This window comes from Phocoena sinus, chromosome 5 (assembly GCF_008692025.1).
Source record: "Phocoena sinus isolate mPhoSin1 chromosome 5, mPhoSin1.pri, whole genome shotgun sequence".
NCBI classification, from domain to species: Eukaryota; Metazoa; Chordata; class Mammalia; order Artiodactyla; family Phocoenidae; genus Phocoena; species Phocoena sinus.
This window is the reverse complement of record NC_045767.1, coordinates 70,044,968-70,063,792: the sequence shown is the minus strand read 5'-3', so window position 1 is coordinate 70,063,792 and position 18,825 is coordinate 70,044,968. Positions and strand designations below refer to the sequence as shown.

General features: G+C 40.8%; 1 pseudogene; it reads left to right on the top strand.

Annotated features, from left to right (window-relative positions):
* The first annotated feature begins 1,005 nt into the window (after positions 1 to 1,005).
* Positions 1,006 to 5,704, top strand: LOC116753951 (annotated as a pseudogene).
* The last annotated feature ends 13,121 nt before the right edge of the window (positions 5,705 to 18,825 follow it).

Here is an 18,825-nt window from a genome sequence, read left to right as displayed (position 1 = left end):
ACAAAAAAAAAAAACAAAACTTAACTGGCTCAAATTTCTAGAACAGGCATTTGTTCAGGGCAAAATTCCAAAAACTAGAATTTTTGTGAACACAATGGAAGGGCTTCAATCTCAAAAATACTAAACAATCAGTAATAACTGTGTTGAAATCATTATTTTCTGGTATGTTTCATGGTTTCTATAAACAGTGACAATGCTTTCTTTGTTCATTTGACCATCCTTCAACCCTGTCACTAAAGTTTAAGGTTTGAGCCCCAATCCTTTTCTACTGGATTCCAGGGAGGAAGTTTTTAAATTCATTTTTTAAACTCTTGCCTCTTAATATTAGTAAGGAACATAAAATCTAGACAAATTCTTGGCAGACATATCCATAGCATTACATATAGTTAGTTGAGACAAAAATACATTTTGAATACTTATTAATATTTGGCATCTGTGAAAGATTTTAATGCATTATTATCTAGGACACAGTGCCTGATATTGTTGCACCAGAAACACCAATGACCAGCAAACACTGAGTACACATCAGAATGGTAGCTTTTAATAACCTCCTTTTTATGCTTTCTACAAGCATGATTCCTATCTTTAAATATTATCTTAGGATACATAATGGATATTATCTTTCCAATACCTTTTATTTCCTTAAAAGTTATGCTCGAAGTGTTTATGGGTGTTAATCTATGATTACTTTTTCTGAATATTTATATAATTTGAAGTGTTTCACAGGATTTTCTAATTTTAAATGTCTATAACTTTTGTATATTACTGTATCTTTCCATTGTTGGACACTTACAAAATTGGACCTGCACTAATATTAGAGAAGATTTGGTTTTAAGTTTAGTGCATAACTCATAATTTTTCTCCCCTATCTTTTTCAAATTGCACAATTAACCTATCATTGTATAATATTATATATATTATATATACATATATAGATGACATATACATATATATTAGTGATATATACATACATATAAAGGTATTTGTTATAAGGATTTAACTCACATGGTTATAGAGACTGAAAAGTCTAAAGATCTGCAGATGCAAGCTGAAGATCCAGGAGAGCCCACAGTATAGTTTCAGTTAGAGTTCAAAGGCCTGAGTACCATGAGAACCAAAGCTGTACATTCTCATCTGAGTTCAAAGACCATTGTCCCAGCTCAAAGACACGCAGAAAGAGCGAATTATTCTTTACTCCACCTTTTGGTTCTAGTCAGGCCTTCAATGGATTAGATGAGGCCTACCCACACTGAGGATGGCAATTTGCTTTACTCGGTTAAATGATTTGAGTGTTAATTTCATCCAGACACACCAAAAATAATGTTTAACTAAATATCTGGGCATGCCATGGCCCAGTCAGGTTGACACATAAAATTAACCATCACACTTGGATTCATAAATATTGGAAAATTATTTGACTATGTGGCCAAGAGCATGGAAGAGGTAAAGTTGGAATATTGAGTTCAAGGACATCTGGGGAAGAAACATGTAATTGAACCAATAGGAGTTGACATAAAGGTTAGGATCTTTGTCTCATGTATTAACGACTGCCAGAGAACATCCGCTGTAGAAAAGATGTGATTGGAAACCCCAAGACAACAAACTGAAAATTACTAGGAGAAACTCCTTAAGCTAGTATAAAAGGCAGGATAAGTTATTTTAATATTGAAACCCAACAACTTTTATTTATACAAACAATGGGTAGAAGAGAGCAAAAGGAAACTCCAGTTAAAATAGCAACGAGAAGTTAAAATGTCTAGGGATAAAACCAAAAAGAAATGTGTAATGTTTTTAAAAGTAAAATTTTAATGAACTCAAAAGGACTCTGAATAATTGAACAAATGGGAAAGTTACTGCCTCTGGGGGCGATTTTATGATTTATGCAATTACTGGCACCAATTCTTTAGCTTTCATTGAATTCCTATCCATGCCATGGCCTCATCATGAATGTAAGGTTCCATTCCACATTGTGATTGGCCTAGTGACTTACTTGGACCACATCTTTCTCTTCCCCTCTAGGAACACTATGATAGGAACATATTTTGGTTAGACACCAGTTTAAGAAGAATGAGCTTTCTCTTCTTTTAGAGGGGCAAAATGCCTCCTAAAAAACATTAAGTACCAAATAAGAATAATAATATCAGAGTACTAATAACTAAGTCCAACAAAAAGACTCATTTAAAAAAATTGTGTATGTGGCCTTTGGCACAGAACTGGGTATGCTCAGACACATAAAACCCTGCAAAGTTTCAGAGAGAATTTTATAAGCAAAGCACTTTCAATCTAGACCCCAAAACAACAAATGCTTGGCCTGGGCCCCAAAATTTCAACTGTCAGGAATTAGGGGATGATGGGAGCCACCAGACACAGACACACAGACACACACAGACACACAGACACACACACACACACACACACACACACACCCTGATGCATTCTTTAGAAGTGGCCGTGTAAGATGACAGAAAAGGAAATTTTCCATGATGTCAAGCCAAGAGCCTTAAAAATATGGATCTGGGAAATCATCCCAGGGTTTAGAATTGAATGCCTAAGCAAATAATATCCACTACCCAAGAGTCTGGGTACCTAGTAACACTTGCCTAGTGTTTCAAAATTAATATAGAGTAATGACTGTTATGAGTCTCTAACTGTTTCTTTGTAAAATGAGAGTGTGTATTGTGTGTGTATTCTTTCCCTGTATACCATTTTATATAGGGCATGTGTAATACAGATCATTTTTTTTAGTTCATAGGTCTATGGACCAAGAGAAATTGCATTCCACCCAATGAGACTCACAATATCTTAGATTTCTAACTTGATGCCATGATTAGATGAGATATATGGTAGTTATGGAATGGAGATGAGTGTGTTTTACATGCAGGAATGACATGAATAATTGAAACCAAGGAGGCAGACTGTGGTGTATTGAATGTTTTGATCCAATATTCAATTATTCCTGCATTCACACAATGGCCTCAAAGTGGTCATAGTGTACTTCCCTATCTGACTTCTAGCTTGACTATGATTTGCTTTGGCTAATGTCATATATCTGGACGTGACAGTATGCTAGTTCCAATGCTAATTAAGTGATCTTACATGTTTCCACTTGTTTTACTTCATGCCACTGCCCATGAATAGAATATCATGGTGTATTGGTCTGTTTGGGCTTCTATAACAGAATACCATAGCCTAGGTGGCTTATAAATAACAGAAACTTGTATCTCACTGTTCTGCAGGGTGGGAAATTCAAGATCTAGCCACTAGCAGATTGAATGTCTGGTGAAAGTTCCCATCCTAATTCTTAGAGAGCCATCTACTTGCTACACCCTCACATGATGGAAGGGGTGAGGGGGCTTTCTGGGCCTCTTTTGTAAGGGCACTAATCTCAATCATGAGGGATTCACACTCATGGCCTAATTACCTCCTAATACCATCACGTGGGGGTTAGGATTACAACATCTGAATTTCGGAGGGACAGAAACATTTAGACCATAGCACCTGGTAATACTGTTATCTAAGGAGAATGAGGAGAGTTGCCCCAAACAACCCATAGTTGATTTCCATGAGAAGTGTAGTGCCACACAAGGCAAGCCCAGTCTGAAATCATTAAACAAGAATCCTGAGACTACATGATTTTCATTTTAAACAAAAGAGAATAGAGGAGAATTGTCATATAGCACTTTCATGACAGTCTTTCAAAGAGAATGTCATAAAGATTCAGGTCCTTCTTATTTACTTTCCAAAATGAATGTGATCCTAAAATAATACAAACTTTAAGAAAATGGAATTAGACAATCCATGCTAATATTCATCTGGGAAAAAATGAGCAAACAACTACCTTAGGGAGTTCTTCAAAAGAAGAGCAAAATATTTAGATGGACTAGCCCAAATATATCCAATTAAACTAGTAATTAAAAGTGCGCAAGGTACCACACAAATAGGCAGACAGACCCATAGAACACAATAAAAAAGAGGCTAATGAAAATATACATAAAATTAAGGATATAATTAAGGCAATATCTCAAATCATTAAAATAGTTTTTTTTTAAAGCAAGAAATCATCTGAAACAGTAGTTCATATGACCTCTCTGAACATACCACATGCAACCCATAACTGCAGTCTGTTTAGCATTGTACTTCTCTTTGTTCTCCCTTCTTTCTTTCCTCAGTCCCTTTTGTCCTACACTTCTATTGATACTTCCCTGGAGCTATAAGCTTTCCCTTAATAAAGTATTAGCACATTGTATTTTTGCCTCAGGTTCTATTTTCTAGGCAATCTAAGTCAAGCTAGGGGTCAATGACCAGGTGGTCATGGCAGCCACACTGGGGCCAGTTTCTTACTGGCTACAACGAGAGCCGTTCCAAAACCAAGCTTTGCCCACCGAGCCAAGAAGATCAAGAACAAGCTCTGAGTGCACGAGGACCCCAAGGACACACTGCTGTAAGAATTCCAGGAAATCACCCACTTGAAATCTCATCTGGAGAAGAAGATTCTGGAAAAGTGGCTCTGGAGGAAGAGCAGCAGCATAAAGAGCTATAGCATAAAAAGCAGCAGCATAAAAAGCAGCATGTCAGCCCTGGTGGGATACCATGAAGGACCAGTAATCAAGGTCTGGGAGGCCAAAGAGCAGGATAACAATAACAACAACTACCACCTACCCAGCCTCCTGGAACTAGCCTTGGATAAAAACATGGATAATTACCTGCAGGTGCAGAAGTAGTAGAGGATGACTGCAGCCTGGTGAGTGAGGAGAAGCACAAGCTGCTGGAGATGAAGGAGAAGATGCTGGAAGACCTACGGCAGGAACAGCAGGCCACAGAGCTGCTTGCAGCCAAGTACAAGGCCACGGAGAGCAAGCTTCTCCATTGGGGCAAGAACGTCATGGATCACACCAAACAGCAGCAGAAGATACTGAAACTGAAGAGTGAGGAGACTGCCAAGCAGAAATGCCAGGAGCAGGAAATACAGCAGGAGGTGATGATCTGAGATGAAGAGATCATGTAGTTCTGGGGCAGAAGTCAAACCCAAGAAACTCGAGAAGCTCCATGCCAAGCAGCAGGCAGTGAAGGTGGAGATCCAGGACCAGTATGATGAGTACATCTGCATGTAGCAGGACCTGCAGAAGGCACAGAATGAGGAGACCTGGAACTCAAGTTCAAGTACCTAATCATCAAGAACTTCATCTCCCCTGAGGAGGACAAGATCATAAACCAGGTTTTTCTGGACTGTGAGGAGGAGCAGTAGAAGGTCCAGCCACTTGTGCCAGCTGGGTTTAATAACAGCCAAAAGAAGCAGCAGCCCATGTCTTCAGTGGACTACAAGAGGCCTATCAGCTGGCACACTCAGTTACTATGGCAATGGGGTCCCACCCCAGCCACAGGGCTGAAAGTATAACGTTTTGGAGTTGGATATATCCCCTTCAAGTGCGTTTGTGATGGAATCCTCTCAGACTAAGAACAAGAACCCATGCACTGTATATGGATAGGCTCATGCAGCTAAAAGAGCTTTCTGGAAATAACATCCAGGTCTAAAGTCTGAAAGTCCAGGTCCTGGTGCCAGAGTCCTCAGTGGCCTCCATCCTCCACCACACATACCTCACTTGCCTCTGCTACTCTGCACCCTGCGACAGTGCTAGACCAAAATGACAATCTGCAGTCAGGCTGCCCATCCAACAGACTCCTGGGGTGGGGCAGCCAACCCTAGATCATCTCATCACCTGCTTGGTGTATATGTGCATGTATGTGTGCATATGGGTGAGAAGGTGAAAATCTGGCAGACCATGCCTCTACCTGTTCTTCTTAGCCCCCTTTATTTCATTAATGTTTTATTTGTGGAGCTCAGTGTGGGAAGAGATATCCTTGCCTGAGCTTTCTGGGCCTTCCATGGTCACTGCATAGCCTCCTTTTCTTCTGACATTAGACACTCCCAGTGAGACCTTAAGCTTCTCCCCACCATCTGCCCCCAGAAGGGAAGGTGGCTAGTGCCTATGAAGAAAGTAGTTTTTCAAACTGGTTTACTCTATAATCTCCATCTCCTTCAGATTGACAGTAAGCATCTCCTAAGCACTTTCTGGGACCTTCAGATTGACAGTGAGCATCTCCTAATCACTTTCTGAGACTAGAGAAAAATCTAGGTGTCTACTGAGGACAACAGACATCTTGACAGGGCTGGGCCTGTGCTCCCAACAGACAGAACTTCACTCTCAACTTTCCTGGCTTCAGACAACCTCTTTCAGCTTCTTAGGTGCCTTTTCAAGGATTTAAATGACCTTACCACACAGCCCATGCTTGGCAAGAACTCATAGCTTCCCAAATTCTGCTTTCTGCTCACCTTTCCAACCCATGGGTGGGAATTGTGCACCATCCAGTTGCTGCCTCCTTGGGACCTGGAAATGGAATAGTAATGGAGACAATGTGCACAGTCATAAAGGGAAGTCCCTCCTCCAGGTCCCTCTGTTTCTATCCTCTCCAGGAAGTAACTTTGGTCAACAAATGATCAAGCCAACTCCCCATGTTTGAGATGTTGCTCCTTTCTGCTTTGATCATTTTCCCTGCAGCTTCCTGGATCCCACTTCACAGTGGGATGGATCAACATCATTTTCCCCCTAGCTAAACATAGGTATTGAAATCTGTTGCTTTCCCCTGCCTCGTTTAGTACAGGAGACTGAGACCCAGGCACAATCTACAACTTTGCTTATCACCCCTGTTTCTGAATCACATTTGTTGGGCATCATTTCGTTGAAAACTGACCCTTTCTTCAGCATTGTGCAAACTGATCCCTAGGTAAGTACTCCTCACCTTCTTTTGTGACACCCCAAGATGTCTCCACGTATCTCAGGTGATAAGCAAATTTCTACCAAAAAGGGAGGGGGGGGAGGGTAACCCAGAACACAGCTGGAGGGGCACAAGCACGGCTGTGCTCATGGCTTAGGGACACAAGTTCCAACTTGATGTTGATGTAGGGGTGGTTGGTGACCATGAGGGCAACATCCATGTGGAACAATAGTGTAAGGTCCCTATCTGCCTTCTACAGGGACTCAGAGTAGCAGGTGTCCCTGTGCTGACACTGAACCTCAAGTAGGCTGAGGGTCAGGTGGGTGGCCTGGACTTAACACATTGGACATGGGCTCCTACAATCGTCTACCCAACCCGAGTTTGCATCTCTGTTTCCAGTGCTCCAAGGGGTCCCAGAGAGACGGTCCAAGAGAGGAAGACAGGCAGGGTGCCATGGAGGGCAGAGGGAGTGTTCCTTTTGCCCACCATGGTTTAAGGCATTCCTCTGAGGTGGCCTGTCCTTCAGAACAGTCTGCATTCTGAGCCAGGCCGGGCACTAGAGTGGTGGCTAGAGACTGGGTAGGTGGGCAAGAAGAGGGAGACGCAGGGTCCCCCAGCTTAGGGATCTGCCCTGAGAGCACAAATATCTTCTTTGAACTGACCATCCACTGACCCTTGGGGCAGACATTCAACTCCACCTGCAGTGGCCTGGGGCCGTGTCCCCAGTGTGTTCTCGGAAACTCCGGAGTGCCATTCTATGTTCCTAGTAAGGCAGCAGGAGCGGGGGGGGGGGGGGGGGGGGGGGGGGGCGGGCGGAGGGGGTGCGGAGAGCCTCCTTACCGACCCCTGGAACATGTCCATCCCTGAGAAAGCGGGGTTCAACACCACTGACTCTCTCACCTTCGTGGGTATGTGTACTGTGCTCTTTGCGCATGGTGTTTTTTGCGGTTGTCGCTGTTGTTTTACAAGTTTACTCTGACCCCTGAAGTGAAGAAACTTGTTTTCATTGTTGTTGACTTCATGAAGTTCTTCTTCTTTCTCATTACAGAAGGAAAAGACACGGAATCCCGAGAGGAAGGGAGAGCCCCTCCCCACGGCGGTAACAAGGCGGGGAGGGTCCTCAGGCCTCGGGCCCACGGGATGAGGGGCGGGGAGCGCGGAGCTCGCAGTAGAGATTGACGAAGGTTGTGCTGCCACAGAAAATCGGCCCCAGCGGCCTGGCAGCCCAAGCGGGCGGCGCTCTGGGCGAGCTGGGGGCGCTGACGGTGGTGCTGCTGAGGTCGGAGCGGCTGTAGTCGAAAAGGGAGAGAGACGGTGTGGGTCCCGCCAGGTCTGAAAGCCGTGCGGCTGCGCGCGAGCTTCCCCTGGAGGTCCTCGGCTGCGCCCGAAGAGCTTCCCACAGGTGGGCCTCGCAACTTCTCGCGCGTGCGCAATGAGGCGGTGCTGCGCCAGCTCGCCGGAGGCGCGGAATTCGAACTTCAGCAAGCCGTGCTGCCAGCCGCCAGCGAAGGGCCGTCTGCCTGTGTGAGTTCCCAGCCCCAAAACTTTCTCGCAGCCTGCGTAGTGGCACTTGTGCTTCCTCTTCGGGCTCCGGCCCCTTCCGTCCCCTTGTAAGAGGCTGGGCTCGCTGCTGCCTAGCGTCTTGCTCAGGCTTCGGCTTCAGCTGGGCTGGCGTTCGGGCTTGTTGCTCGCAGGGCGGGGGAGGGGTGGCGCCTCTGCGCCTGCGCCGCCGCCTTGAGGCGGGTTGCGGGGTGTTGGGGGGCGCGGAGGGAGGGCTGGGGTCCCATTACTGTACCCCACGCTGCGCTCTGCCGGGGCGCGCACCTGCGCTCGCCGGTTGAAGTACGCCGGGACCCCTGCAACTGGGAAGTTGAAAGCCCTGTCCTTGCCTTCCTGGCCTCCCTGGAAGCGGGACAGCATGGCGGGTCAGCAGCTGGCTGGGCCCTTCTGACCTTGTGCAGCCGAGTGGCTGGGCAAGGACAGGAAAGAACCAGAACAAACTTCTAGTTATAAAATAAATAACTAATGGGGAATGTAACAGTACAGCATGGTGACTTCAGTTAATATTGTATTGTATATTTAATGTTGCTAAGAGAGTGGATCTTAGAAGTTCTCGTTACAAGGGAAAACCCCAGCTGTTTTGAATTCTTTATCAGGGATGTTTTTGGGATCGGTTACTAGCAGATTATTGCGATCCCCTGTTGGTGTCATGTTTCCATGATTTTTTATGTTTCTTGTACTTCTTGCGGTTGCTGTCCTTCCATTAGAAGTAAGAGTTACTTCTAGTCTTTACTGACTGATTTTAAGAAAGAAATACCTTCCCACTGCCTACTAGGAATTCTTAGGCTTTCTCAGTCCTTCTGTGGATACACCTGCCTCACATTTCTTGCTTCCCCTTGTGGCAGAATTCTTAAGCTTATGTGCCTTCTCTCCATCCTGCAACACACCAGGCAGGTTGCTAGCCTCCCTTTTGCTTTCCCAATGGTGACGCTAGAGCTCAAATTAATGGTTGCTTCCTGGCCTGCAGATTGAGACTGATTTTCTGCAGTGCTCACTAGCCATCTGCCAAAGCTTGTTTGCCTCCATCAGGAGTGTGCACAAGGAGCTCGCCACACAGTTTGGGGGGTGTGTGTGGTGAGTTGCACAGAGCACTAGGGGTGCCCATGGACCAGTTGGGAAGATCCACGGTGAGGCTTCCCCAGTGGCTATTGGGCAGGCTTCTTGTTGGAGTCCAAGATGCAGTAAACAGGATCTGGATCCACGTCCCTCTAAGGCCCTCTGAGACTCCTCTCTGCCACTCTCACAGCATCTTCCCTACCCCAAGTAGTGCTGCTCGTGACTCAGTTCTCTGGATGGGGTGAAGAAGAAATGGGCCTCTTGGGCAGCATCTCACTTGGCTGGGGAATCTGAGTACTCATTCATATGCTTTCACTTTCTCCATGTGAGAAATCATGGGCCAAGATGGTCTCTTTTGGCACTAATCTGTGCTGCCTTGAGGGAGGGGTTATGCAGGTAAAGTCAGACTGTCCCTTTTACCCTCTCTAGTGCATCCAAACTCATTTTTTTTTTTTTTTTCCTCCAACAGTATGCTGGAAGTACGCTACAGGGTTCCTGGGCTTCTACAAAGGCACTCGCATCCTTGGGTCTAACTCTGTGTTCTCCAGGGGCTTCCAGACCACGCTGAAGGATGAGAGCCAGTTTACAGGGCACTGCAGGGTCCACAGCCAGGACCAAGGTATGTATGAATATGACCTGAAGCATGGTGGTCAGCAATTTATGATGGTTGATGTGGTTTGGGTCCCAACGACACTGAAGTTCTAAACAAACAAAAAACCGAGCACATTCTGGATGTCCTGATTTGATTTGTGATTGATTGAACTTTGAATCATAGAAGTGTGATAACACTCATAACCACTGAAATTAATATTTCATGGATCATTAAAATCAAAACAAAACAAATGAAGTTCAAACAATGTTATTTTTTTTGCAATAGTTCTATTAGTAATTTCTTAAAAATATAACTAGATTATTTAAAATTAAAAAGTATACTTAATATTGCTTTTGTGTTTTCTATGTGTATAACCATCATTGGTGCCATACAGACGAGTAAAATTAGTAAATATTTTTATAGACTCCCACTGTCATTGATTCAGTAGATCCATGAACATTCAGACAGTGTTTATTACTTTTAATGAATTTTGCTGTTAGAATATCCTGTTAGGTGTAATTCATTGAACTGAAGATGATACTCTTTCTTTGACTTTCAAAAAGAAATAGATTTTGTTTTTTATTATTTTTAAAAATTATATTGGATTATAGTTGATTTACAATGTTGTGTTAGTTTCAGGTGTACATCAAAGTGATTCAGTTATACATATATATATATTCATTCTTTTACAGATTCTTGTCTCATATAGGTTATCACAGAATATTGAGTAGAGGTGCCTGTGCTATACAGTAGGTCCTTGTTGGCTATCTATATATAGTAGTGTGTGTATGTTAATCCCAAGCTCCTGATTTATTCCTCCCCCCGCTAACATTTCCCCTTTGGTAACCATAAGTTTGTTTTCAATATCTGTTTCTGTTTTGTAAATAAGTTCATTTGTATCATTTTTAAAAATTAGATTTCACATATAAGTGATATATGATATTTGTCTTTCTCTGTCTGACTCACTTCACTTAGTATGATAATCTCTAGGTACAGTCATGTAGCTGGAAATGGCATTAGTTCTTTTTTATGGCTGAGGAATACTCCATTGTATATATGTACCACATCTTCTTTTCTCCATTCCTCTGTCGATGGGCATTTAGGTTGCTTCCTTTTCTTGGTTATTGTAAATAGTGCTGCAATGAACATTGGGGTGCATGTATCTTTTCAAATTATGGTTTTCTCTGGACATATGCCCAGGAGTGGGCATATGGTAGGTCTATTTTTAGTTTTTTAAGGAACCTCCATACCGTTCTCCATAGTGGTTGTACCAATTTACATTCCCACCAACAGTGTAGGAGGGTTCCCTTTTCTCCACACTGTCTCCAGCATGTATTGTTTGTAGACTTTTTGATGATGGCCATTCTGGCCTGTGTGAGATGATACCTCATTGTAGCTTTAATTTGTATTTCTCTGATAATTAATGATATTGAGCATCTTTTCATGTGCTTTTTGGCCATCTGTATATGTTCTTTGGAGAAATATCTATTTAGATCTTCTGCCCAGTTTTTGATTGGGTTATTTGTTTTTTGATATTGAGCTGCATGAGCTGTTTGTATATTTTGGAGATTAATCCCTTGTCAGTCACTTCATTTGCAAATATTTTCTCCCATTCTGTGGGTTGTCTTTTTGTTTTATTTATGGTTCCCTTTGCTGTGCAAAAGCTTTTAAGTTTAGTTAGGTCCCATTTGTTTATTTTTGTTTTTATTTTCATTACTTGAGGAGGTGGATCAAAAAAGATCTTGCTGTGATTTATGTCAAAGAGTGTTCTGCCTATGTTTTCCTCAAAGAGTTTTATAGTGTCCAACCTTACATTTAGGTCTTTAATCCATTTTGAGTTTATTTTTGTGTATGGTGTTAGAGAATGTTCTAATTTCATTCTTTTACATGTAGCTGTCCAGTTTTCCCAACACCACTTATTGAAGAATTTGTCTTCTCCATTGTATATTCTTGCCTCCTTTATCATAGATCAATTGAACATAGGTACATGTGTTTATTTCTGGGCTTTCTATCCTGTTCCACTGATAGATATTTCTGTTTTTGTGACAGTACCATACTGTTTTTATTACTGTAGCTTTGTAGTATAGTCTGAAGTCAGGGAGCCTGATACCTGCAGCTCCGTTTTTCTTTCTGAGGTTTGCTTTGGCTATTTGTGTTTCCATACAAATTAAAAAATTTTTTGTTCTATTTCTGTGAAAAATACCATTGGCAATTTGATTGGGATTGCGTTGAATCTGTAGATTGCCTTGGGTAGTATAGTCATTTTCACAATATAGAGTTAGTGTGCTAGGTCCCACTGTATGTGTAACCTTGTGTGTGCCTTTCAAGAGTGGAGTTTCTGTTTCCCCTAGTCCTGTGGAGCTCCTGCACTCAAGCCCCGCTGGCCTTCAAAGCCAAATGCTCTGGTGGTTCCTCCTCCTGATGCCAGATCCTCAGGCTGGGGAACCTGACATGGGGCTCAGGACTCTCACTCTTATGGGAGAACCTCTGTGATATAACTATTTTCCAGTCTGTGGGTTGCCCACATGGTGGGGATGGAATTTGATTATGTCGTGAAAGTGCCCCTCCTACAGTCTTGTGGCTTCTTCTTTGTCTTTTAAATGTAAAATATCTTTTCTGGTAGGTTCCAGTCTTTTTTGTTGATGGTTGTTCAGCAGTTAGTTGTGATTTTGGTGTTTTTGTGAGGGGAGGTGAACTTCGGTGAAATCCTTATACTTCACCATCTTTTCTGGAATTGAGGGGCTACTTTTAGTTTGGATGCTTGCTGACTCCTCAATGTGTGCTGTTATTTCCTTGATATGGGGGTGTGCAGGTGCAGTGGCCCTTGTGTGCTTCCAGTATGGTGGGGGCAGGGCTTGGATCTTGCTCACCGGTCTCATATGGGCAGCTGCTTGCTGTCCGCACACTCTGGGACAGCAGGGGCAGCCCTTGGCGCCTGTTCACCGGTCTTGTAGCAGCGGCCCATGTCCACCTCTGGAGCCCATGATGGTAGCGGTGGCGACTCTGAAGATAATATTCTTATTTTACTCTCTTGGGAAATAGAAAAAATAGATAATGTTGATACCATAACATACATTTCCCAAAGTGCTTCTTCTAACCAAACAATTAGTGAACTATTCAGGTGTATTCACTGCATACATCATTACAGAGTTGGCATATGTTGTTTAATTTGTGAGTGAGAGCAAGATATGTCGCCTGGAATACAGTGATATGCACTTTGGCCTTCAAAGCAGTCTTCACAGAAGACTCAAAAAAATCCTAAGGCCCCTGCAGTAATCTTGTATGGAATGCAAATAATACTTTTTAAAGGTTGTTCTGCTTCAGGACAAAATATTTTTGACCTATTTTTGATCTGATGCTAAAACAGGACTTCAATACAATGCAAGTGAAGGTTCTTAAATAAACACACAGCAATAAATTTCATGGATTTTGCATGTGTATTAAATATTTGTATATACCATTAGGGTGTGACCTTAAATTGTTAAAATGTATTAGTTCATCTCATTTTTACATTTCAGCACATAATGTATACTCAGTATATGATTTTAATTACTTTGCTTATAGTTAATATCCTCTGATTATTATTTTTTCTATTGTAAATTATAAGTTGTCCTGAGTTATACCATATATACATATATTTAATGAAATTATAGTTTTATAATTCATTAAAATGTTACTACATTCTGATGCCAAGTAAATTTGTTTTTCTATTAATACACATATCAGCTAGGATATTTGCAGTGGTGACAGCACTAAATCTCAAAGTAACTTAAACAAAATCAATTAATTTCTGTCCATATTATGGCAGAAATTGCTAATAAAACTTTTAGACTTATAATGCTCTTTTAGCTGACAATTAAAAAGTAATGAGAGCTAATCTCCTCCTTCAGTATGCATCTTAATTGCCCCAAATAACTGCTTTTGCTTAATTTATATGTCTACCTCTGAGCTAATCATTATGAATACTCTGATTGGCCAGTCTGGGTTTTAGGTTCATCTCTGTAGGCATGAGAGGTAAGTTTTTCTGAAAGAAAAAAAAAAGAAGCTTTCATTATAAGGAAAAAGGATATTGAATTTTCAGAGTTCATAATATTAAGTTTCCACAGTCTAACTCTCTAGCCTTACAGACTTCAGCCTACCCCTTCAGGGATTTGGCCTCAAACTTCACATATAACCTCTGACAGTCATGGGAGCTTTGATCTCTCTCAATCTACTTTGGATACTTCCTGTACTCAGTAATAGTAGATGTGAAGAAGTCTACCCTAGGTCCCAAGATTGAAAGTTTCTCAGTTTCTCCAGTACAGGAAGATCTGAACATTCCATTGCCTTGATGAAAACCCATGAGTCCTTCATTGCTCTTAGTATAAGTCAAATCACAATCCTTTTCTCTGGTTTATTTTCTTGTTCTTATATCTCTCCAGCTACATCTTTCAAAAACTCTTCATCCAAAGCTATATTATTCAGTAATATTGAATTTTTTTTGTTCTTTAAAAGTACTATTTTTTTAAACTTATTCATTATTTATTTTTAACATTTTTATTGGAATATAATTGCTTTACAATGGTGTGTTAGTTTCTGCTTTATAACAAAGTGAATCAGTTATACATATACATGTGTCCCCATATCTCTTCCCTCTTGCGTCTCCCACCCTCCCTATCCCACCACTCTAGGTGGTCACAAAGCACAGAGCTGATCTCCCTGTGCTATGCGGCTGCTTCCCACTAGCTAGCTATTTTACGTTTGGTAGTGTCTATATGTCCATGCCACTCGCTCACTTTGTCCCAGCTTACCCTTCCCCCTCCCTGTATCCTCAAGTCCATTCTCTAGTAGGTCTGCATCTTTATTCTCTGTTATTTCACATGACATCTCAATATGCTCCTCCCTCTGCTGGAATCTACCTGCCTCAGTGTCTTCACTAAGCTAACGTATAGTCATTTGTATTCTTTTATTATATATCATTTACTCTGGAAAGTGCATTCCTCCAAAATAAAGCTGGCAGCCAGTTGGTCAGATTTTCTGGTTACACTCTAAATCTGATCCTTTGCCTTTTTTCTCCCAACGTTGCATATGAACGTTATAAAATAAAACGAAAACACATATTAGGGCCAAGAGGTTAAAATGCCTATGAATATGACCACATGCCCAAGTCTGAACTCTAGATACTAAAAGTTTAGGACAAAGGTCTTCATGTTATCATTAGCAGAAGTTACACCATGAAGCAGTTTTCATATTCTGTAAGGTAAACTGTGGGACTTCCCTATCTCTCATGATTCTGGTCAATGACGTAGTTGCTTTAACTTATAAAATTATATAAATGGGTGGATATTTTTCCAGTTATGCCAAAATGTAATGTTTAGAGTCACAAAAGTAACAGAATCAAGATAGGTGAAGGGAGAGGTAGTGGGGAGAGATGCTTAAAGTAAGGCAAGAGGCTTGTTTGCTAATTAGTATTTCCTCGTTGCCTGCTCTGATCTCCTCTTCATTCTGACAGTGCTTCCTGAACAATTTTATCTATGTCTTTGTGCTATTTTTATATCCTCCACAATCCAGTGTAAGAGTTCCCTCCCACATGTTAAAGTTAATCACAGTAACTCAGTGTCTTCCTGATTTAGAGATAAGCAAATATCTTGACATTTCACCCACTCAGGAGTTAATAAATGTTCCTCAAATTATTGATAGAATCAGTTGTTCACTCTCCCTTGCAAAATTTTTAGAGTAGTAAATTGATTCCTCAGCTATGCTCAGAAACATTATTAACACAAAATAATACAGGCTGGCAGTGATTATTGCTCCACTGACTTGCTCTGACTGACCATCTTCTGTTACCCAAAACAAAGAAAATTGTTTCATTATTGTTTGTGACTTTTCATTTGTTCAGAAGCTGGGGTGATTTATAATCAAATTTCAGCAATGGTAAGGCAAAATAAAGGTAGCAAACCACTATGGAGCCAACAAAGAAAACCTCTGAGACCAAGGGTTGCTATCTCACTGCTTCCCAGATTATGCACCTCTTTGAGATGTATCGTACATTCAGGCATAAATATAGTGAGACCATGGTATCTTTATAGGACTTGACCATAGTGAAAGGATAAACCTTACTTTCACCTCTGTGCATTTCATCCTACGCACATTGCCTAGAGGCAGTGTGATGATTTGCCTATAAGATTAAATGATCAATGAATTGAGGAATCATATTTCTAATTTATTAAAGTATAATTAACAGTATTTTAATTGTGTAGTTCCATGAGTTATGACAAATATACATACTGATGTAACCATAACCACAGTCAAGATACATAACATTTTCCATCTCCCCAAAAAGTCCCTGTATGTCACTTTGCAGGCGACCCTTCCCTTATCCCTGATTCAGATGATATCTGCTGTGACTATAGATTAGTTTTGCTTCCTCTAGAATTTTATATGTATGATGTATTAATCTCCTGAGGCTTCTGTAAAAAATCACCACAAACGTGGTGACTTAAAACAGCAGAGCATGTCGAATTTATAGTTGTTGTGGGAAAATGGTTATCTTAAATAGAAAATTAAAAAAATGTAGCAAAATAGATGCAAGTACTGTACACTGAAAGTACTAAATATTGGTAAGAAAAAAATAAGGCAATACTTTCCCTTTTATTTGGGGAATCCATCAGAAGGGTACACCTGAAGGGGAGATATATGAAGCATGAGAGAGATTACACCTGCCATTTTTGGAGGAAGTTGGGGATATATGGAAACAGGAGAAGGAAGGTGGGTGGCCTCTAGGAACAAAGACCAGCCCTTTGCTGACAGCCAGCAAGGAAATGGGTTCCTACAACAAGTGAAAGAAAATGAATCCTGCCAGTTGAATGAGCCTGGGGTCAGATTCCTTCCTAGAGCCTCCAGAAAGGAGCACAGCCCTACTGGGTATTATAAGCAAAAGCAGAGAGAACATGATATATTAGACATCTGTAATATAAGAGGCAGTAGTCAGAAGTTACAATGTATTTATTATGGTCTTAGTATTTTGCCCCTTTTATCCCATGGAAAAGCCAATGCTTATATTCCAGGTGCTAGAGGGGAAAAAAAAAGGCATAGCAAATTTTGGCTCTTATGTGTCTTTCCTTCTGTTCCACTTTTTCTCACACAGTTGATTTGTTCCAAATCTATGCCAATAATGGATGAAAAAGAAACAGAAACTGTGCTTGCCTATGTAAACAAAAGGTTAAAATGAAATAGCAAAACATAGCTGAACAAAATTAGCTATTCAGGCTGATTTATTTGCATTGTAAAACTGGTTTTTTTCCAAACTGCTTATAATTTATTTATTTATTTATTTTTGAAACATCTTTATTGGGGTATAATTGCTTTACAATGGTGTTGTAGTTTCTGCTTTATAACAAAGTGAATCAGTTATACATATACATATGTTCCCATATGTCTTCCCTCTTGCGTCTCCCTCCCTCCCACTCTCCCTATCCCACCCCTCCAGGCTGTCAAAAAGCACCGAGCTAATATCCCTGTGCCTTGCGGCTGCTTCCCCCTAGCTATCTACCTTACTACGTTTGTTAGTGTGTATATGTCCATGACTCTCTCTCGCCCTGTCAAAGCTCACCCTTCCCCCTCCCCATATCCTCAAGTCTGTTCTCCAGTAGGTCTGCGTCTTTATTCCTGTCTTACCCCTAGGTTCTTCGTGACATTTTTTTTCCCTTAAATTCCATATATATGTGTTAGCATACGGTATTTGTCTTTTTCTTTCTGACTTACTTCACTCTGTATGACAGACTCTAGGTCTATCCATCTCATTACAAATAGCTCAATTTCATTTCTTTTTAAGGCTGAGTAATATTCCACTGTATATATGTGCCACATCTTCTTTATCCATTCATCCGATGATGGGTGCTTAGGTTGTTTCCATCTCCGGGCTATTGTAAATAGAGCTGCAATGAACATTTTGGTACATGACTCTTTTTGAATTTTGGTTTTCTCAGGGTATATGCCCAGTAGTGGGATTGCTGGGTCATATGGTAATTCTCTTTGTAGTTTTTTAAGGAACCTCCATACTGTTCTCCATAGTGGCTGAACCAATTCACATTCCCACCAGCAGTGCAAGAGTGTTCCCTTTTCTCCACACCCTCTCCAGCATTTATTGTTTCTAGATTTTTTGATGATGGCCATTCTGACTGGTGTGAGATGATATCTCATTGTAGTTTTGATTTGCATTTCTCTAATGATTAATGATGTTGAGCATTCTTTCATGTGTTTGTTGGCATTCTGTATATCTTCTTTGGAGAAATGTCTATTTAGGTCTTCTGCCCATTTTTGGATTGGGTTGTTTCAAACTGCTTATAATTTAAATTATAGAACTTTGCTTAAGAAGGTTTAATATACCTCATTTTATTGCTGTAGAATTTAGAAGAAAATAATATATGATGGCTTTTCCAAAATCTCTACTAGAGAGTACTGTAATCTGTAATAGAACCTAGGACCTCTCATTTCTCTAAAGGTTAATATCTGTCCCCAATTTTAACAGAAATTTAAATTATATTTCTATACATTATATTTTGTTAGAATGAATCTTATTTATATTCAATAGTTAATCTAAAAGAATATGTTACTTTGAATTATATATTTAAAAAGCTAAACATTAATACAAAATATATTTAAAACAATCTATTAATTGCAAGATAATAGCCATTAATTTTTCAACATACTATGTGATTCTCTTTTTTGCCTGTTTATTGAGCCTAGTATTTGATTATAGTGATAAAATGCATTATAAAAATTATTACAATAATTAGTCATGATGAAGTTAGTTTGGAAACCAAACCAGGCATAAATGTAGCAATAATCACAGAGTCTAGAGT